The 22,686-nt window shown below is 44.5% G+C and overlaps 1 long non-coding RNA gene across 1 annotated transcript in view; it reads left to right on the forward strand.

Moving 5' to 3' along the window:
- The window catches only part of LOC144246997 (uncharacterized), a 77,660-nt gene that overhangs the window by 1,835 nt on the left and 53,139 nt on the right, over nucleotides 1–22,686 (forward strand). The window lies entirely within an intron of this gene.

Genomic DNA, 22,686 nt, shown 5'->3' on the forward strand with positions numbered 1-22,686 from the left:
ACCCTTTAGATAGGATAGCTCAGCTGCTCCTTGCAGCCTGAGAAGTGCCTGTTGGCACAAAGCCTCCTGCTAAAATGTTTTATCTCCCCCCTGAGTTACAATTCGCATGTGCTGCTTTCCTCTGCTCTCTCACAGACGTGCAGGTAGCACCAGCAGTCACAAGGTGAGGGCTCAATGCACTCATTTCTGTTTATCCCTGCAGTACTTTTGAAGACTGTTTCTTTCAGTAGGGAAAAAAAAGAATAAGATTTGTATTCTCTTTGTCACCTCCATGCTGCTTCACAACTGGACTTTCTTTCCAGCAATTATTCCCTCAGCCAAGGAAAGTTGAATTTTGCAGCTTTCTTCAGTATTCTGTCTGAAGATGTGATTTTTTTTTTTATTTCCTTCCCAGTTTTCTCCTATAAGATGGCATTTCTTGGGTGACTAGGGACTACTGGAGACGTTTCTCAAATATAAATCTTGATTTACGACTTCACTTAGCCTGGTCACAGACTTAGTGGGACTTCTGGGCTTTGCAAGCTCCCATGTCGCCACTGGGGCTGTGTTAAGGCTTCTGGAGACTGCTGCATGGCTCATCATGGGACATGCCTCTGGATACCCACCTGCTGCAGCTCACGGATGCATAAAGGAAGATACATTCTCTAGCCTTTCTCCTCTGTGAGACAGTGTTAGCTAGCATGACTTAAAAAAAATATTTGGAGCTATGTGCATAGACAGAAACAAGCAGTGTAAAACTGATGCATGAACAATACTTTTTAAATTATAAATCTGAGGGTTTAGAGGTAGAAACCAGAAGGAACTTCCTGAAGCTGGTAAAGGGGGAGAAGGAGGAATCTCTTCTCTTTGGTTCTCCTTTATGTAATATTTGAAGGAAAGTGAGCTTTATTGTCTCCTAGGCCAGGCCAAATATATTTTAGATAGTTGTGTTAATTTTGTTCTAATCTCCACCACCTTATCTTTCTGATACAAAGTTCTGGGAAGTCCAGATGTTTTGTGTGCACCAGTGTTACTAAGAAAATTAAAAGTGCCATCTCCTACTTTCTTTTTCGCATCACCTCCCCCAGTTATAGGCACTCAACACTCAGTTGCCATTGCCCTTGGGGCAGTTGCTAAGCCAGACTTCAATAACAGACTTTCCCTCAGGTTTCCTGAATGGAAACAACCCAGCAGTGAAGAGCAAAAGCAGTGTAAGACCTGGTGTTTGTAGTGGGGCACAGCAGTCCTTTGTCTATTCTTCAGAGGAATAAACTAAACTATTCTTCAGAGGAATAAAACCAGCCTAAATGCCTAAAGTGCTTCCCCAGCGCTCTGATGAGAACCATCTGTGCAGGTTTTACCACCTACCGAGCCCCAGGGGTGATATTTATGTTACTTTCTCTTGCTTGAGGCCTTTCCCCTCTCCATTTGCCATTAGATGGCAGCAACTGAATGCAAAAGAGGTTCTGCAAGTCCTGTTTATCCTGTGGCTTGTGCAGGGATTTCAAGCTTTCCGCTTCTAGGTCAATGGTTCAAATCTGGCCCAGGTCAGGAGGGGCCAGAGATCTTTATAATCCTACAGCTGCTCAGCATCCCCTGTGAGAGCAGTTTGTGCATTTCTGCTTCTGATCTTGTGGACCAATGCCCTTCTCATCCCTGGCACTAATTGGCACCGGTGCTTGACACGCCAACAAAGAGGCAGAAGATGCTCCAAGGAGGCTGAATTCTCCTTCCTGAGCTCTGTGTGATTGGACAAAGGGGAGCACTCATCCTTGTGACAAGCCTGCCCTCGGTAATGATGCCAGAAGAATGTGCTGGCCCCATTCCTCCTCTAAGCGAGTAACTGCCCAGAATTATCTCATTCCGGGCAGGAGGGTGACAGTTGGGGTCTTTCAGCAGATAAAATTAATTTGTTATTAATTTGAGATATTATATTCGGACAGAGTAGTGATGGCGCAATGAAATCCTGTCAAATATGTTGTAATACCTATGTTATTTACAGCCTCTGTAACTGCAGGGACAAACTCCATCCAGAACTGCCTTACAAGGTGACCTAATTTGGAAAAGAAAACAGATACAGAATTTTCTCACATTAAAGGACACCTCACTGTGACTTCTTCCCTTACAATTTTAAAGCCCTGTGAAGGACTGGAGCAAGTGATACTCTCCAGAGAAACCCGTGAGATAAGAACTGAGCCTAGCAAGCATGTGATTGTGATACAGTTCAAGCCTGTGTGTGTATCACTCAGCTTGTTCTATGAAGATTTGAGAAGCATGTCACTACGTAAATCCCTCTGGGCAGCTGGGCTCCCCTCCAACACACAGATTTCCCTTGCTGCTAATGAATCAGTCTCTTTTGCTAATTTACCTCCAAAGCTCGTTTACTTGGAAAACAAGGGAGCTCAGGGAGCAGGGTTCTCTCTGTGCATAACAATGACCTACTCGAGATCCTTCTCCTCACGAGGTATCGGAGAAGGGCAGCAATAGAGTGCTTCTATCCAAAAGGCATCTGTTGGAATCAGTCCTAAACAATGCCAGCCATTTCCATTTTGAGACCTGACATTTCATGGTGCCAGTGCCACCACACAACAGAAAATGCCAGTGTGAGCCAGGGATGGGATCCAGTTGCCTCATTGCAAGGACACGCAGCCAGGCCCCCTGCACACCCGGTGTTATTGTCCCAACAGCCCCCTTCCCACAGAAACCTGCAAACCAGAGTGGAAATGCTTCACAGCACCCCCAGAGCAGCGTGGCAGGGAGGCCAAGGGAAGCTTCCACACATCTGGGTATGTTTACATCACTGGGATCTCTCAAGTATCATGAGCAATACAGTAGGGAAAACACAGAAGTGGGAATCTGTCCTTCCTCACTGAGAGCTCTGAGTTGCTGAATTAACAGCACAGCTCACAGGACTACAGGAAAGAGGCACCTGGTACCCCCAAGGGAAATGGTTGGAAACAGAAAATGTTCCATGTGCCATCTTGCCTCTGAGATGTGGGCTACTGCCCAAGCTTGGGAAGAATTCAAGCACTTTGTGATTTTCCCACAGTTAGTGCCCTGAAGCAAAATGGGAGGAAACAGATGATAATGTATTCATTTTGTATTTTGTTTAACTCAAACCTCACCAATCTGATTACAAGGCTCAGATCCCAGACTGGAACTCTGTGGTTTCAGCACATCCATGGTTGATATCCTGCAAGGCAAGAGAGGAACCATTGTCCTGTGTGACTCAAAGCACATAACATGTCTTTAGATTAACTCCTGGTTGAACTGGAGCATTTCTGTTAGAAATTCTGTTAGAATGTCTTTATGAGGCTAAATTTTACCCATTTCGGCTTTCAGCCTCTGAATGTAGTTACATCTTTATATCTTTATATATCTTTATGACTATATAAGCTCATTTCCAAGGTGTCCTTTCACTTTTGTCATTCTCCTTGAGTCCCTCACATTAGGAAAAGCAAATTAACTTCCACTCACTCTTGTGAGTCTCCCCACAACTCCCCACTTAACTAAATTTCCAAATAGTGTGCAAAACAACAGAGCCCACTATTTGGTCAGCAATGCTGAATCCAAAGACAACCAAACTAACTGTGCTATGGCAGCAGACTTTTTTTTTGTCAAACCAGTGATCATTTTAGCCCTGCTAGACTTTTAAAGACTGGCACATTGGCCCATGGATTTTCATAACTAAAGTGCTGGTGCTTTGCCTGTGCATCAGGAGACTGTCAGTGTGTTACAGTGTCACTTCAGCCCATCAATAAGAGATCTCTGCCTGTAACCCATCAGCCTAACTGGATTAATTTGAAGGGACCCATTTTTTCCTAAATAAATGTTCACTGGTGTTAATTACCAAGTTATTTTCATTCATGAGTCACCTCTGAGCTCTTCCATTATTTTGACTAATAACACTGTCACAAGCAGTGACACACAGCACAGCCTTTTTTCCATTCTCCTGTGCTTTGCTGCCTCTGCAGGGTACATTTCTCTCTCTCAGTAGCTCAGGCTACTGAGTAAGAGGGAGAGAGAAAAAAATAAAATCAGTGTTTTCACAGAATCACAGAATGGTTTGAGTTGGAAGGAATTATTAAGATCATCTATTTCCAACCCCCTTGCCATGGGCAGAGTTTTTTTCTAGTTACTCAGTCTGCTTCATCTCCCAAGTTTACTCATGACAACATCAAATATGCTCTGTTCAGCTAATGATAATTTTAGTATTAAAAAGGGAGTCATCTTCCTGACCCCTGAAAATTCAGTAAGATATCATGATGAATAATTATTCTTAGTCATCTCAGCATGTTTAATTTAGCATAACTGTACCTTTGCTAAGAAACAAGGTGGCTGTATTTATGCTAATCCCTACAATTAGTTCCCTGTAGCTCACACCAGAGTATGAGGTAAAAGCAGTATTTCTCAGTTTCCCAGTTTGCAGTGATCACATCAAGATACCTTGCAGAATCATTCAAGAATACTTACACTTGCAGTGCCCTGGTATAGGACACAGCCTGATAATAGTTTTTTTTAGATGCTTGAGTATGATGGAAGTGGCAGTAGGAAATCTTTGGGCTGGGATCTAGCAGCTCCAAATGTAGGTAAGAAGAGCATCATTTCTTCCATTCAGTTCTGCCTGGAACTGATACCTCAAAGTAAGCCAGTGATCCTTCTACTCTTTTTTTTTTTTTAATAGCTCTTAAAATAAACCATCTTTCAAAACCACTCAGTTTTGCAGAAACTTGGATACTATTGAATATTTTTGGAGCTGTCTCACTGCCCCCAAGGAAGATGAACAAAGCAACCTTTCCCAACAGACAAATGCCTCTTGCTTAAGAGGAATTAAATATAGACACTTATTCCTTAGGGCACAGCTGTACTGAAAAGAATATTATTAAGTGACTTAAAAATTATCATTTTGAAATGTCGTTCTGGTTTGTTAGGATATTTCCTCTGGAAATGGTTTCATTCTTACCTTATGCTGATCTGTATTATGAGTTGCTACCTTTGATTTCTTAGCTGTTTGCTGCTGCAAATAACAACAAACTTTCCTCTTTGAACTCTTTCCAGAAAAGCCAAAGCTTTCTTGAGAAAGGATCTGGGAAGTCCCAACAATATTGTTTAGCAAAACAAAATATGCACTCGAAGTGTCCCAAAGATCACCATAAGAAATGGCCTCTAGATTGGCAGCCTCAGCAGAAAACTCAGGGCTTAAAGAGGATTATGAAGTCTGAGTGTGGACACATTCACTACCAAAACCAGGCTTTTAAGAAGCATAGTTACAGCCATAGGCTCTCAGGGGCAGCTTTTCAAAGGAATGGTCTAACAAGGCAGGTGCATTTTGTGTACCCTGTCTCAAGACTTGCCAAATGAATATGTAAACTACACACAGTTATGATGCTAATGTATTTTAATCCCCAGACACCTGAATGCAAAATTCCCATAAGACAGCACTTAGACCTTTTGGAAACCATGGGAGGCACCACAGCTCTGACAACACCCTCAGACTGTGCTCTTGGCTCAGCCAGCCCTTGGTCACCTGGGGGACCAGTGTCCTACCCTGTTGTGGAACAGACACACACAGATGTCACCCATCACCTTCCAAGAGCAGAATCTGCTGGTGGGTGGGGTGGCAGGGAAGACATTTTAGCAGCATGAAAATTAGAGTCATGTTTCCTCCAAGGATTCTTGAGCAATTTACGAGCTTCCTCAAGGAGATCTATTTGTTAAGTAGCATTCTGAGAAGTTGATAAATGTTACATGAATGTCCTGATGCTGCTGTTATAAGGCACAAAAAGGCAGATTTTGGAACCCAGACTCAGTTCCCTTCAAAGTGCAAATGCTGAGGGTATCTGCCCATCAGTCACCATGCACTCCCATGGTGCAGGCCTGCACACCTGCCAACTCTTGCTCATGGTACCATTTATTTGTGCCAGTCCTAATCTAACAAACTCTCCACACTGTAAACCAACAGCAACAACTTCTTCAGCGCTTTCAGTTCTATTTCAGTCATGATTTTCTCCTTTTCCTCCCAAACACCAAGCAAAGAGCCCAGTTTCTTTTCCCCATCAGTGTGTCCTCCACAGGCAGGAGAAAGGGATGCTGCTCATCCTCTGCAGCCCTGTTCAGGGCACGTCACCCACAGGCAGAGAGAACTGAGGGGGAAATCTGTGTCCCTGCTCTGCAGCTGGGCTGCAGTGTGTCAGCCTGCTCACGTATTTAGTAGGTTTGCAGCTGCCTGTTTCCCTGTTACTCAGCTCCACAACAGAGGCTGATCAGGCTCACTGGGGCTGTGCCAGGCTCTCCTGAAAAAAAAAAAAAAAAAAAAAAAAAAAGTTACAAGCCATTTATATTTATTTATAACTAGCTTGTAAGATGGAAAAGTGGTTTCTATATTTAATAGAAAATGTTCCCAGCTGATTAACCCTGGTAATATTAGGTTTGGGGACTTGTTTGGTTCTATTTGAGCATTAGCTACTATACTTATCATATTTCCAGGTCCAATCCTCCACAGAGCGGAGTGCCATATCATAATTGTTTACTGCTTAGAGAGGGAATAGTTTATTCTCAACCTGTCAGAAATCCAGACTTAGAATTGTACAGTCAAGAGGAAAAGAAGACAGTAATTTTCAAGGTTTTTCTGAGTTCTTATTTTATACTTGAAAAAGAGAATTTGTGTTTGAATACACTTGATGCTTTGTGCTGCAGCCATCAGTACCAGGTGAGCCCCTGCCCTGTGATCTTGTAGTACAATCACTTCTGCCTTTTGAGGCCAAATTCAAGGGCATGTTCCCACCTAAATAGCAAGTTTAGAAACACTGCATAAGATCTGGGAGGATTCCCATTTCAAAGGAAGTTTGAGCATGTATTTCCCCATAGCTCCCTGCAGGGAGGCGATGCCGTAGCTGAAAACAGCTGGATGCAGGCAGACACTCACTGATGCTTCTGGAGCTGCCCTGCCAACACCTCAGAGCTCTCTGCAACCAGTCTCCTGCCACCAGAGCACAAAGGCAAAAGACACTTGAGAAAGGCTGTCAAACATGGGTGCAAACTGAAGAAGTTCCTTATGCAGATAATCTCTGAGTTCCAGCATGGGTAGATTACATTCTTCAGATTTGCATCACCATTTCTTCTTCAGAGGTACGCAGTGCATGATCCCTGTACCCTGCTGTGAACTTCTGTGCCAGGCTGTGAAAAAAGCACTGCTGTAACATTCAGTCCCAGACATGGGTACATTCCAGGAGCAGGAGACACTATTTCTGTGCATTTCATTCTACCCTGTCCAGCTGAGCTTGTTTTGAAACTGACTTTCTATTTGTGAGAGACTTTGGAGATACTTGGCTAAAACATACACATAGATCTCCCTTTCTAATTTAGGCTGCATTTCTCCTGTGGTGCTTTAAGGAAACTGAGACACAAGGAGCTCTAATTCACTCGCACAGAGCTACAGATGTGGAAGACTCCAAGTAAAAAAGACTCTGTAACCTCTAGATTGTATCACTTTTCATTGTTCTCTAACCTCTTCTCCCTAATAATGAGGAGCATCTTTCCAGACTCAGACTCTAATCTGGAGTGTTCATATACTCTTTGCATAGATCTCATCCTGATATGGTAAGTCCAGATACTCTGTCAAAGTAGCTTAGAATTCTGATCATATGTAAGTGTGTATATATATAACATTACAACACCAGAGACAAACATAATTCTAGGAAATCTTGGTTTTTTCCTTTCATTTGCAGCCTGGGCAGAGGGAAAAGGCCTTATGTTCTTGCTTGTGTGCCACCACTCCTTTGGTGCAGGGAAATTCTCCGTTCCTGAATGCAAGAAGTGCATGGTCAGAGAAAGTGTACAACCCACATGCTGCCTCCAGGTCTCATACCAGCAGCTGAGAGTAGCCATCACATGCCTTGGCTTCTCAAGAACCTGTACGTACAATATTAATCCCCTGCACACTCCTGGCCATAGGAAGAACCGTTGCTTGCCTGTATCAGCAGTCAGAGGTTTCTATTAAATGCAGAGCCCTTCTGGTTCAGAAACAATGAGCAGCCATAGCACATGATATATGCTAAGTATCTCTTCAATCTGTTTACCAAAAGCTTTTATATGATTCTGAAGGATACTGGCAGCACTGGACACTTCAGAGGCAGCACAGTCCAGCTGTTGAAAAAGCAGCTTTGGAGGAGGCAAAGCAAAACTTACATTTGCACGTGCTGCTAGTTTGAGCAGCATTTTAGTGTCCTGTTCTCAGTCTTCTCATGTCTGCTACCAGGATAATTACAGTTAACAAGTGAGCACAGTCTGTGGTAAAGCTTCCTTAAACATTTGGGTGATAAAAGCTGCCGACAACATTTATGGATTTTCATTCCATTAGCAGTTAGCTTCTGCCACAAATAGGACCCAAACCAGCTTTGATATCTTAAGACGAGATCTATTTATGTCTCTGTGTGCTAAGCAAAAAAACCCCAGAGTCCTTGGAATGACAGACAAGCAGGTTTCTCTGTGTGGAGAGCCAAGCTGCTAAGGAGAACCAATCTGCTGAGCACCATGTGTTTAATGTTCTGCTGTGCCTCAGGAGACAGACACTGGTGAATGGACAGTGCCTTGCCCTGCCTGGAAGCTCTGACCTGGCAGCAAAGTGGTTTGGAGTAATGGGAGCCATAAGTATGTGAGCCCTGAGCTTCCCATATTAGTGGGGTGTGTGGAGCCCGTGGCAGCGCTGTCAGCAGTACATTACATCCCGTGACCTACCCTGTCATAATAACTCTGAATGGATGGTGACATTAAGAACCAGGGGTGGATGCTTTGCAGTGTGCACTCCAGGATGAAGGTAATAATTTAATGAGCTTTTGAAGAATTTGCACCCTTCCAGCAAACTCCGCCTGGGAATGAGCTTTAGAACAACTTCCTTCCCATCCATAACACCAAGGGACTATCACTCTATGTGAACAAATATCACATCACAAGTACCAGAGAGAGTTTTGTGTACAGGTGAAAAAAGGACTTTGCTGGAGCTCTCCTTACTTTTTAAATTGCTCTGTAATTAAATATTCATTAACTTGAACTGGAAGAACCCTCAAAGTCATTTGCAGTTTTTCCAAGGGAAGTGACTGAGAAAAAGGTAAATGTTCCAACCTTCAACAAACAGAGCACTTCCTAAAACATCTCTTTAATGCTATAGAAAGTCACTATCTTCTCGCTGTCAGAATCTAGTTATGTGCAGATGTACTGCAACCTCCCTTCTCCTCCCTTGTCCATTTAAACATCCTTTGGGATTTTTTGCTTTATTTTGTTGTTCATTAATATATTAGTTTAATTACCTATGTTGAAATGCTAGCAAGCACCCACAAACACATGGTAATTTGGCTTCAGCTTAGGAAGAGCTTTCAGACTCCCGAGATAATGAAGCATTAGGTCAGCATGCCTCCAATAATTGACATCTTTACAGGCGTAAACTTCTATGCACAGGGAGCTGAAACAGAGGATGGATGAGAAGGCTTTTAGAGTTGCCTTCCCACTCCATAGTTTGTTAATTAGCTATGATAAACATCAGCTATCCACTTTCTGAAAGTAATGAAGTATAAGCAACTAGAGGTACATCCTTCGGTATTTTATAAATTGCAGTTAAATGTGTCTCATTCTCAGACACTCAACTTAGTTGCTCTGGTTTACTCAGCTACTGCACATTAGCTGAGCCACATAAATCTTTGCTTTTCACAGATAAGGGGGGAAATGTAAGCTGTGAGCACTGTTAACCCAGATGAGTAATGCCTAAACCCCCTGACTGAATATGTCAAAATTGAAACAGGCTGGATCATACTCATTAAGCGTTAGGAAGGCTAGAGAGCCAGGGAGCAAATCATCAAATCCATCTTAAACACGTCTCTTCAGATGGGACCCAGTAAAAGTGCTCATTGTTCTCTGCTGGCTACAGAAGGGATCTGCCTTAAATGCTGAATTTTAAAGTAAACAGACAGCATGAGTCTTGGAAATCTTCAGCACTAAACAAAGCCCAGTAACACTGCCCACCTCTCTGCCTGTGCGTGGATGTGCAGGTTTTGGTTACACAAGGGCAAGGAGGAAGGCTTTTTTCTCACACTACAGTGAACCCAAGATCCAAGTGGCTTCGTGCCTGTAGACTGAGGTGGATTTCTTCTCATCTGGTTAACTACTCTTTTGGCAGAACTGTTTATCTCAGCCCTGCAGCTATGCAGGGAGGTTTGCAATCACAGGAACACTGTGAGAGCCTCTCAAGGGAAACCTGCCCAACATTTTCCCACATTATAGCCTTAATCCTCAAAGTTCATGCTAAGTGTCCCAGCTCACTGTGTCTTTTGCATATGGCAATGGATTCTGTGCAAGGAGACACTGGAATACAAGTATTTAGCATTCCTTTCCTGATGTTGACAATGTGATCCTTTTAGAGCAAGGAAAAAGTAAAGCCCATGATGAGATAATAGTGATATGGATTGGTAAAGTTTCCCACAGTAAAATATAGATCATTTACTCTTCCTTGTCATGCAGCTGTTTTCCTTACCAGTATCTGCCCAATATCCTGCCCTGTCCCAGGCAGCAGAAAGTTCACTGTCTACATGTGCCTACTGACCATCCATCCTCTCCACAAGCAGTACAGACACCTTCATAACATATTCATTTCTCAGTGTGTTACTTCTCCTTTACCTATGCCCAAAGAAATTAATCCTCAAGCTCAAAACTCATCAGAAGAGTAAAGCCTTTAGAAACAGAGAACAAAGCTGGAAAGGTTGAAGTGATGTGGCTCAGTGTTGCAGAGAGCAGGCTGGGTGTCAGAGCCCTGTGCTCTGGTCACAGCCAGCAGTGTCACACGGCAGGCACACACTGAGGGTTGTCACACAGCAGGCACACACCAAGCAGTGTCACACAGCAGGCACACACTGAGAATTGTCACACACTGAGCAGTGTCACACAGCAGGCACACACTGAGCAGTGTCACACACTGAGCAGTGTCACACAGCAGGCACACACTGAGCAGTGTCACACACTGAGCAGTGTCACACACCGAGCACTGTCACACAGCAATGTCACACACTGAGCAGTGTCACACACAGTCACACAGCAGCCCCAGGGCAGCAGCTGCTGCACAGCTGGCGCAGGGCTGGCTCTGGCTCCCTGTGCTCCCAAGCTCAGCCTCTCAGTGAGTTTTGGCATGTGCATGCCTAACAGTCACTTTTGCAAGTGCAAAAGGATCAGAGGTGCTTGCAAGAAGCAGCTCATTTTTCTTTCCACCTCCAACCTCTGTGTATTGGCATGAAGAATAAAATCATCACCTTGATGCAAGGGTCTTCTTCAGACAGAGAAATCTGAGCTGTCCCTGAGGAGGACAGCACTGCCAGGTTAGATTGACTGCAACCAGCTATAGACAGCACTGGTTCTGGCAGAGGAACTCATAACACATCCCCATTAAGGACTTCCACCCTCATCTCACTCATTTCCCAATGAGTGAAAGCCTGCTTTCAATGTCAGAGGGACATTGATGGCTAAAAGGATAAATGTCCTTCAGAGCATAAAACTCACTACATGCTTCTAGAAATGATGGGCTAACCTGCTAAACCATTTGCAGTGAGAACATCTAATCATGGAGTTGTGTATCTCCGAGGGGTGGAAGATGGAGCACAAGATCATAACATTTTCCCCACTGGCTGAGAACAAGACACTTAAGACAAGATTGTTATTTAGCTGGCTTCTACCTAGGTCCTTAGGAGAGAGTACAAACTGAGGAACACTGAAGTAACCAGTTTAAGGTACAATCAAATTGTAAATACAATCCTGGCTTGAAATTCACTAGCCAGCACTCCTGTCTCCAAATCCAGCCACTGCCAAAGCCTCACTCATTCAAGTGAGGCCAGAGCCTGACCCCAAGCTGATCACACCTGAGGTTTTCTACCATGATAAAGATTTGCTACATTTGGAACTCAGTTGTGGGTCAGCTCCCTAACATCACCCATGTTTGGGGTGGCTGGAGCTGGAGTTTCAGTTCTGGCCCTTGTCCATGGAACTGAAAGCCAGAATTTTGATAATGACAACAAAAATATTCAGCACTTCATCCCATAGGGTGGGGTGGATGGTTTAGTCAGAGCCTAGCTAATCAATGGCACAATATCAACATGCCATCAATTATTCATACAACATCTTTGCAAGCTAATATGAAAATATCCTGTGGGGTTGACAGGTATATTTAGATTTATTTTTTCTCTAGAGTTTCGCATATTTCTAGATTTCCCAAACCACAGCAGCAGCAATAATTTTTTAAAGGCTGTTATTACAACCTAGAGGCAACCTGGAGGGGAGGTGTGAATGGATACTCCTAAAGTGATCCGTTTTTACTTTGAGTGTGGCTTTCTGAGCAGTTCCTGTCTGTCTTTTTACCCTCCTGCTGAGGGATTTGGCTGGAAACCTCCTCATCAGCTGCACTGCCTCCTTGATTGTTGGAGGCATTTCCTTGGTGACCAGAAAGTGGCACAGAGGAGTAATTGAACGTGAATTCTTTAAAGGGCTGGCACGATCCCAGTAAATGAGTGATCAGAAAAGCCACTCCACTGAGCAGCTGAGAGGAAGGAGCATTTTGTGAAGCAACCAGACTGGGAACAGAGGCTCAGGTTTTTTAAGACGGAAACTTCTTGTCCAGAGGATCAAAGTAGGTGCATAAAGAAACAGAAAATGAGTGTCTCAGAGTGCAAAGAGATGCCTGGAGAAGATGCTTCCTTTCCTTCTTGGCTCAGGAAGGGGAATTTTGCTTGACCCACATCACACTACTACTCAAGGGTGCTGGCTTTCACACTCATCACTGACTGGAGGTCACCCAGTAGTCTGCAGGAACATATTCCATGCCAGGCTAAGGCTCTAAACTGTTTGATGTCCAGGCCTTTTTTTGCTCTTAAGCATGACACAGATCTGCTTAAAAAAGGATCAAGCTCACCCCAGGGCACAGCACCCTTAGGATTTTTCTCAGTGCAGAGAGCTGTGCTATGTGTTTATTCTTCAGTGCACTCCTGTGTGTCTGTGGGCTGGAAAAACCCACAGCCCCTGGGGATCCATGGGGGATGCAGAGATCCACCCACAGCCCCTGGGGATCCATGGGGGATACAGAGATCCACCCACAGCCCATGGGGATCCACAGGGATGCAGAGATGCACCCACAGCCCCTGGGGATCCACAGGGATGCAGAGATGCACACACAGCCCACATGGGAGGTGGGAGCTGCCCATGCTGGAGCAGGTGGATGCCTGCAGGAGGCTGAGATTCAGTGGGAGACTCCATGGAGAGAGGGCCCTGCTGCCAGGCTGGAGCAGCCTGGCCTTGGAGGACTGCACCCCGTGGAACAATGACCCATGCCACAGCAGTTTTGGGAGGCCTGTGTGCCCCTGGGGGAGTTCACGTTGCAGCAGGTGTGGTAGCACTGCTGCTGCTGAGATTGGAACCATGTTGGAGAATTCACTGAGAATTGTCTCCGTGGGAGGGACCCCACAGCCTCACAGGGGAAAAACTCCTCTCACTGTGCAGTGAAAGAAAACCTTGGATGATGAACTGACCAAAACCCCCCACGTGTCCTCCTGCACTATCAGTGGGAAGGAGGGGTGAAGGTCTAGATTTGAAGCTGGAATCATACACAGACATTTCTAGACACAAAAAGCCATGCTGACCATCCCCACACCAGGAAAACCACCTGCCTGAGGAGCTCACTTAATCCGGGAAGCCTCCTGGAGGGATCCAAAACATTTTCAAATGCTGTAAAATGAAAAACTGAATGAAAATCCTGAATACTTATTGTTTAGGTTGCAACACAACTCCAGCCCAGCTCTAGGAAGGTCATGCTTTTCCTGCTCTACAGAGGTATTTCAGAGATGTTTCTCTGGAGGCTAAGACACTAAGAAGCATGAAATAAGACACTTGGAAGTGGGAACTCAATTCCATCATCATCAGTAACAGGGAATTAACTGCTAAGAGCTAATAGCTGACTGTAATTACATATTAAGTACAGTAATGAATGAAGATGAGAAACATGAGAGCCTTCATATGCAAAATTATCCAAATTACACAGTCCCTTCCAAATAGTCAGTCAGCCACCTCATGAAAAATGCTTGTAATAAAAGAGATTTCTACATTTTATTGTTTCTACAGGAAACAGGAAATGCTCCCAGGAAAGCAGCATGCTTTCCCCAGAAGTCCAGGGTTGCATCTGAAGCCTAATTTGCCTTCTTGCAGCTGAATCAGCAGTTGGAGCCAATAGCTGGGACAACATGTCATATCAACAGTGATAAACCTGTAGTTTTACCTGATGGTAAAGTTGATTGACAAAGAAGAAATTTCTTGTTCCGTAGATATCGCCAGAGTAAAAGCAGCTCTCAGAAGAGATGCTCCTTCTGCTGTCTTCAGAGAGCTTCATGTGCCACTGAGAATAACCAACCTGTTTATTTCCTGATCTATTCACCATCTCTTCTCAAAGGTTGTTCTGGCAGGATGGCATCTTTCTGCAGACATGGGAGCACAGATGGATATACCCCTTTTCTGGAGAGATTCAGAGGCCTGACACCAGCAAAGAGGACTCTGGGTACCACTAAATGTCACTGTGCAATTTGGGAATTTCTTCTCTGCAGGGACAGCAATGAGCTCTTGGCAGCTCTTCCACTACTGGTTGCCTAATAGCAAAACATAACATTAATCAGAATATTTCCCATGCTTATTTTCCATGACACCACTGTGACCCAAAGCATGGTCTCATCCACACTCTCTAGGAATAGTTAGAGAATAACCCCATTGGTTAAAACACAGGCTGGATCACAGGGTGATAAAAAAGGAATTGCATGGGTTGTTCCCAAGTTCCCAGATTTCAGGGCTGTTTGGGAACTAGTTTGAGTGGTAGCACCAAAAAAGAGAAGCTCAGGATATGGAGACAAAGACAAGAACAAAGCCTGTGACTGTGCCCAGTAAGTAGCTGCAGCTTGACAACTCTCATTAGTGCCACTGAAGGGAGAAGAAAGCCCCTGTGCACTCTCACAAGTTTCTTCTTGTTGACACGGTTTTCACGTACCATGAGCTCCCTGGCTCACGTCAGGGGCTGGCTCACATCACTCCTCACAGGCTTGCTTGAGCCTGTATCAGACATGCTCCCTCTCCCCATCCTCCTTTCACACCCACTCCTCCCTTTGCTTTCCCACCACCTCTCTGCCACCCATTTTTGCAGCACCATCTGTCCAGAATGGATTTGTCTGTTTTTCCTCAAACCAAGTCCTTCCTGAGAAGCAAGAACATAATTTGAGCGAGTCCAAAATCAAAAACTGGGCTAATGATAGAAGACACACCTTTCTGACTGCCCTTCACTCAGAGTTCCCACCTGGCAAACGTTTTCAACTCATTGCCAGGGGATTGTTTCATCTGCTGGGTATGCCTTTCACTCCACAAGCCAGTTCTTCCTCAGGTGTCTTTCACGTAGGGTCTTCCATGCCAAGTGACAAACTGCCACCTTTGTGTCAGATAGTGGCAGCAGTTCAGAGAGAACAAGCTTGGAAGCAGCAGGTTGGAAGGAAAAGAACAGGAAAACCTTTGAGATCGAAGGAGACTTGTTTGAATCCCTCCATCAAACACCAAATGCCTTCAGTGATGAAAGGGAAAAAAAAACCAAACCGAACCAAAAAAAAAAAAAAAAAAACCCACCAAAAAAATATAAATACTCTGCCTGCCAGAACTACAGCCAGTGAAAGTCAGCACTGCTCCACTGCCACACTGCCATGTGGGTGACTTCAAACACAGACCCTTCCTCACCCCTTCCCTGGGGAAAGTCCTACAAAGTGCAGACCCACAGGCACACAGGACACCTCTATCCTAGATGCAGAGCAAAATATAGCCCAGCTGAAATAAATCAGTGTATGGCTCCAGCAGTGCAGCGTAAATTTGCACCAACATCAACTTGCATTAGAAGTATATGTATATATATATATAGTATATATATATATATATATATAAGTAAATCTCAAGAAAAGGATTTTCAGAAACCAAAATCAAGCCAAGTTACAGCCAGCTTCTCAACTCCCTCAACACCCTTTCTTAGGTAGCTTTCCAATTAGTGTCAATGGAAGTTTTGCCTGAGTAGTGACAAAGCAAAACTAGAATTATCAGGATTTGACCCAGAGCCTTTAATACACTGAGATAGACAGACCCATACACTGACACACACAGAGAGGGCAAACCTCAGGAGTGATAATGAGCTTTGATTTTTCATCAGCCACAAAAATATCAGCTATGCCGCCAGTACATTCCACAATAGGGCAATATTTATATTTGATCCCTGCAGTGGTTTCACACTGCACATTACACAAGCCAGCCATTCCCCATATAGTAATGGAAACAGAGCATTTGCCATGGTTTATTTCTTGCATCAGGCATTCTTTGTCTGGTACTCATGGGAAGCAAGATGGCAGGGAAATGGCTCTGAACTCCCCCTGTGCCGACTCCAGGGAGGCCATGAACAAGCAGTGCAGGAGTTTCACTCTTTTTTTGGAACTCTTGCAGGAGCTGCTGGCTCATCTTGCCCCCTGTGCATACCTAGGAGGTGTCATGTGCTACGAGAGTGTATTTGCTGACAGAACAAATTTGGCCCCAGTGCCCAGAAAAGACTGGTCCCTGCAGTGAGCCCCTCCTCCTACCTGTGTGAAAGGGATTCAAACAACCTTTGGGGTGAGATCAGCCTTCCCCAAGTGCCATTATTTTCCTGTGATCTTTGCTAGAAAAGATTCTCTACTCCACCCTGTAGAGAATGAGATCAAAGATAGGTTGAGCCCTTCATTAAGCCCAAGGCTGTGGGATAAACTTCTAGGCAGAGTGAAATGAAAATTCAGTGTTACTAAAAGGGACCGACTGTTTAATATTGACCCCAGCATTAACTACACAAAATAGCTACTCGGTAACCTTTTGTGAGGTTACCATCCACCGCCATATGGTACATAAACATATGACTCTAAAAGAAAACTTTGATCCAGAGTGAAGGTGCCACTGCAAACTTGACTTCAGCCCTGGGTTTAGACCCAGTACAGATGTGGGATCATCCAGCAACATGGCTTGTTCTCTGATTTTTTTTTTATTCTGCATGCTTCAGGGTAAGATTTGGACAGATTATTTCCTTCTGTTAGACATTCCTGCTGTTAGACATTCTTAGAGGGTGGAAGCTGTACTATCAAGAACTTCACAGAGTTGTAGCACTGTTCTTTTGAGTCTTTTGGAAACAGGCTGGAACAAAAGAAGCTACCCTAAGCCACATCTCCCACACTAAAGTAGGATCACTCAAGCCTGAAATAAAAACCATCCTTTTTATATCTGAGTGAGCCACTCTATGCACCAGGTACTGTATCCTGAACCCCAGTGGCATCACTGAGGAGCTGGGAGCTTTTAGCCTTTGACAGGCTGGGCCCTGAGTTTGAACAGAACACTATCATCCCCTGTGTCTCACCCCACAGCTGCACAGAGCTCAGAGCCTTGCAGAGGGCTTGGCAGGCAGGGGACATTGTGCTCCACAATTTGCCAGCAGTGCCCAATGCTGCCTGGGCAGACTGCTAAATCTGACTGCAACAACAAGGTCAGGGAAAGAACTGGGGTGGGAGAGCTTGGAACATGCCCCCCGATGAGCTAGAAAGGCCTGGGAGCAGCTTGAAGGTTTTATTGGCAGGGATCAGAAGACAGCAACGCACTTTAAATCTGCCTTTTCTCTATAGCCCATGCAAGTTCTTCTTCTTGGTGCCTAATTGCTTACAAGCTGTGAAGGGACACAGGGGCTGGAGTTTTATCATGTCTTTTGCTTCCAGCAAACAGGCACGATTATTTTTGCAGCCTTGCTGGAAAGAACAGAGCAGACTGTACTGCAGGACTTTGTCACCTCAGGACATATGATCACCATTCCTGTGTGTCACACTCAGGCTTACGCCAGCCTGTTAGCAGGGCTGGAATAGTAAAGGCAGCCAGAGACAAGCTGCATTTCCACAACCCTCCAGCTGTCAAGAGAAGCAGAGACTGACAGAAATAAGCTGCATGGAGGAGACAGGCCAAACCAGAAATAATCCATCATGTGCCACAGTTCCCAGATTCCTCAGGATCCTTTCCGAGGAATCTGATGTCAGGCATTGGGCATGTCAGCAGGACTTGCACTTTGGTGATTTTCCATCTGTAGCTGCTGTTTCTGATGTTATATGAAGGGTTGCCACTGACACAGAACACTTCAGGAACAGCTGGAGGAGCAGTGGCCAACCCTCCTTTGCATACTGAGAGTCTAGCACAGCCAGCACCCACAAGACACATTCTGCAAGGCTGGGAACATCTCAGGAGGCAAGGACAGCAGCTCCACTGGGGTCTCACTGCTCTTGTGTGTGCTGGCACCAGGATGAACACGCTGTGTACAGCAGGCTCAGCCCCTCCTGGATGACTTGCAGAGAGATCTGAGGTCACAGAGAAGCACCCAGAGCCCTGCAGGTCCCCACTGGTGGTGATGTGACACAGTCAGTGCATGAGGAGCTGTACTTACGAGGCAGCTGTGGCTCCAGAGCCACACAACAATCTTTTCTTGAGAAAGATCAAGGCATTAATGAGGGGAGTCAATTAAACAGCCAGAGAGAGGCAGATTTGTAGCTCTTAGTCCATGTGGAACATCTGGGCTATTTTTAAGGGGAGAGTAGCTTGGAGTATTCAGTATCTGGCTTGACAAGCAAAACAGACCTCAGAGAAAGCAAGAGCAAAAGAGGACAAGGATGTTACAAAAACTCCTCCCAGATTTCCCTGTTAAAACTTTCTAAAGAGTCATTTAAGATGGGGCACCCACTATTTTTACTTTTCTCCCTCCTTGAGGATCTTTCTGTTAAAAACCTTTGGAAGCAATAGAAGTCCAAAACCCACACAGGTTCCTTCACCCTCAGACAGCACAGAAAACATTTCTTTTCTGCCCCAGACCTGGCCATCAGTCTCATCCTGCTCGTTCCCTCTAAGCCAGATGCCAAATTCCTGCAGATATTCCATGGGACCAAACTCTGCTGCCAGCCAGCCCTGGCCAGTCAGAGAAAGGGAGCAGGAATCCAGAGCATGGCCCTGCCCTGGAGACACTAGTCAGCAAAACAATCCCCCAGAATCTGAAGTTTGGATCACCCTGACTGCTCACATGCACATTTCACCATCAATCCTCCCCTTGCTCTTCATGTCCATTCCTATCTATTCACAACCATGTTAGGCATTTCAACAAGTATGAGGAGAAAAGGATCCATGAAAAGAAGGCAGCTAAAAAAGAGGTAAATTGGTATAATTAGGATTATTTTGGAAAGCAGAATGCCCTCAGGAAAGAAGAGTACTCATGACTGTGCTGTTTCACGTAATTTCTCTTTGTTGTGGGGCTACAGCACCACAAGCATTAGACAATATGGAAAGAAGCAACTCATGTTCAGAAGTAAAACACTCGAGGTCATCTGGATAAGACACCGAACAATGCACTGAACAAGAAATTAAAAGGTATTCAAGAAATGCCAACCAACAGAAAGAAGAAACACAGTCACATTTCTCAGCCTCATGTCCCAGCAGCTGAACTTTCTGTCCCCTCCTGTCATTTAATCCCAGTTTTTCCCAAGTCATCAGGGTGCTTCAAAGGAAACTCTTCACCAGAGTGCCCTGCACAGCCCTCCTGTCTCAAATTTAACACCTCTTGAGCTACTGCCTTTCATACCATTAAAAGGGCCTTATGGGTATATTTTAGGCACTAAGTGATCATTTGCAGCATTTGCTGCAAGGAGCTCACTGCTTCCTTTCCTGCCTTTATCAGGGGAAGTTTGGTGTTTATTTTAAAATCTTCCTATTCTGATTTTAAATGGCTTTTTTGCCCACTCCCTCAACAATATTTTGTGTTCTTCCACAAAGTCATGCTGCCTTGTATGCCTCTCTTCTCATTCAGTTGTTGCAACTGAGCTGTTGCAATCTAACCAGCTAGACTGAATGGACAAATTCCTGCACAGGGTTCTCCTGGAGATATTCTCAGCCCTCTCCCTGCCTAAGTGCACTCCCTGTTCACACAAAGAGAATTAGGTCATCTGGTTGCAAGTGTACACAACAAATGCTGCAGCAACAGATGTTATGGGCTGTTCAGTGACGCAGTTTACCATGACCCAGTTTTGAGTCTATACCACTGGTTTTCCAAAATGTAGGAGCTTGACTTAAAATAGAAAAATTCACATTCATTCCACAGAAAGCTCTGTGGATGGTTCTATGGCTGAAGTGCTCATACAGCTGAAGAAAAAGAAAAAAAGGCATTTGTGCAAAATAAGATGCAGAGCTGCAGCTGTCAGCATTGTCCAAGCCATGACGTTAATGTTTGCTGCAAGAGGGTTGGGCAGAGCTTCAGCACATGCTGCGCTACAGCAAAAAAATCCACACTTATGACTGGGGTGGCCAAGTATGACAATGGGGATCATCACTGCTTTGCAGAGATCAGTTCTACCACTGTTTGCTGGTTTTGGCTGTGACAAGGTTAGTTTTCCTCACAGTAGCTGGTATCGGGCTGTGTTTTGGATTTGTGCAGAAAACTGTGTGGATAACAGGGGGATGTTTCATTTATGCTGAGCAGAGTTTGCACACAAGTCAAGTCCTTTTCTGTCTCTCACCTCACCCCACCAGCGAGTCAGCTGGGGGTACAGAGGAATGTGGGAGGGGACAGCTAACCCCAGCTGACCCAAGGGATGTCCCACAGCACAGGGCATCGTGCTCAACTCACAGAACTGAAGGAAGAAAGAGCAACAGAGGACACTGGGAGTGATGGTGCTTGTCTTCCCCGCTGACCATCACACACACACGATGGAGCTTTGCTTTCCTGGGGATGGCTGAAGATCTGCCTGCCCATGGGAAAGGGTGAATGAATGCCTTGTTTTGCTTTGTTTGTGTGCACAGCTTTTGGGTTACTTACTAAATCACCTTTATCTCAGTTCATGACTTTTCCCATTTTTACTCTTCCAGTTGTGTCCCCCATCCCTGCTCAATAGTACTGCCATGAGATGCCAGAACAGGACAGTTCAGCCCTCCATATCTTCTGCTCTTTATTATCTCATGTACTATCAGCCAGCAGGGATGGTCACAGAAACATAATATTTTAGTAAAAATAAAGAATAACAAGCTATCCTGTCTAGAGAACTTTTTGGAAACAATCCCTTCGCTTCTTAATCAGGAGAAACACCCTCTGAAGTCAACAGCACAACCTATTGCCACAAATTCCCAGCTCAGGCAAAGGAGCTGAGGTTCATATTTCTAATCAACTTCACCACCAATGTTTGATTTTTCAGTGACTCACTTGGACCCAGCAGGGAATCCCAGAGGAGAACCCAAGAATGGAGATCCCACAGCATCAGCATCCTTTTTTTCAAGTAACCTCATCTAACTTGCTTCCATCCAAACCTTTCCCCCTTTCAACAAAACTTCTCACTGGTCCAATTCTAGCTCCAAAGCCTTTCTCTTTCTCTTGTGGGGCCCTCGTGAAAGTCTTGGACTCACCAGCACTGGGAATTAGACTGTACATGGCTGTCCTAGCACAGAACAGAGAGAACATGATGTAATTTCCATTTTTCTCCCGTTTGTGCTCTTTCAAAGCCCCAAACTACTTATGGTTTCCACGCCACGTATTCTTCTGTCCGTTGCCATGGTGCAGCCACTGGTTTGTCATTAATATTGTGGGTAACTTCAGATCCTTGACCTCAGGGCTTTCAGAGCTTTTCATGGTGTATTTTCCTCTTGATTGAATTGCTCTGCATTCCCAAGCACAGCTAAAACAAAAATAAAACAGTGCTGCTTTTGAATGGTGAAAATTCATTTCACAAAGACTGGCTAGCAAAGGCTGGAAACCCATTGAAGAACAGCAGATTAAAAGGAAAACAGCCATTCTCTGCAGACGTAGCAACTGTGGCACAGATTTAAATTTACCTACAGCATCTGATTCAAGCGATGGTCCCCAGGGCCCATGCATTAATTCAATATCTGGCACAGTTCTGATCCTAATAATGTGCCACCCCACTGGAGAGGACCTCAAATCATTCCATAAATTCTCATCCATGAAGTTTCACAACAGTTTTAAGAGTTCCTTGTTCCCAGATCACAAATTGAAATAGTGAAGTATAGAAACAGAAATCTGAAAGAAGGTGTAGCTCCTGGCTTCCCGTACACGTGTCCTGCCTTGATCTGTGCTCTTGCTTAGGGCAATTTACACACCCAATGGTGTGTAAATGTGGTCAATGCAGACCTCTGCAAATGATTTTGTGCCTGTGAATTTTGCCCAGCTGGATTATTATTTAGACAGCAATTAGTAAGTCAAGTGCTGCCTGTCATTCTCTATATTCAAGACTTGAATTTACTGAGAGCAGAATTTAATCTCAAGTATTGTTTAATGCTAGTGATAATTCTTACTTCAGAAAGCAGTCCTTTCCTAAAGTCTCTGAGAAATCAGCAAGTTTGCATACACTAAACTGAGCCTGTGGTATCCCTGATTAACAGAAGTATGATTTTTTTTCTGGCTTTAAGAAAATAGCCATTACCATGAAAAATGTATTAATTGTCATATGAACAGGGAATTGCCAAAGCTAAATTATTCTCCAAGTGAAGAGATCTTAATAACTGCATGTACTTAAAGGTAGTGCTTTCACACAAGCTCTTTTTGTTAAATGGGATCTCAGAAACATGGATTTG

The sequence above is a fragment of the Lonchura striata genome, chromosome 12, assembly GCF_046129695.1.
Source record: "Lonchura striata isolate bLonStr1 chromosome 12, bLonStr1.mat, whole genome shotgun sequence".
Taxonomy (NCBI): Eukaryota; Metazoa; Chordata; class Aves; order Passeriformes; family Estrildidae; genus Lonchura; species Lonchura striata.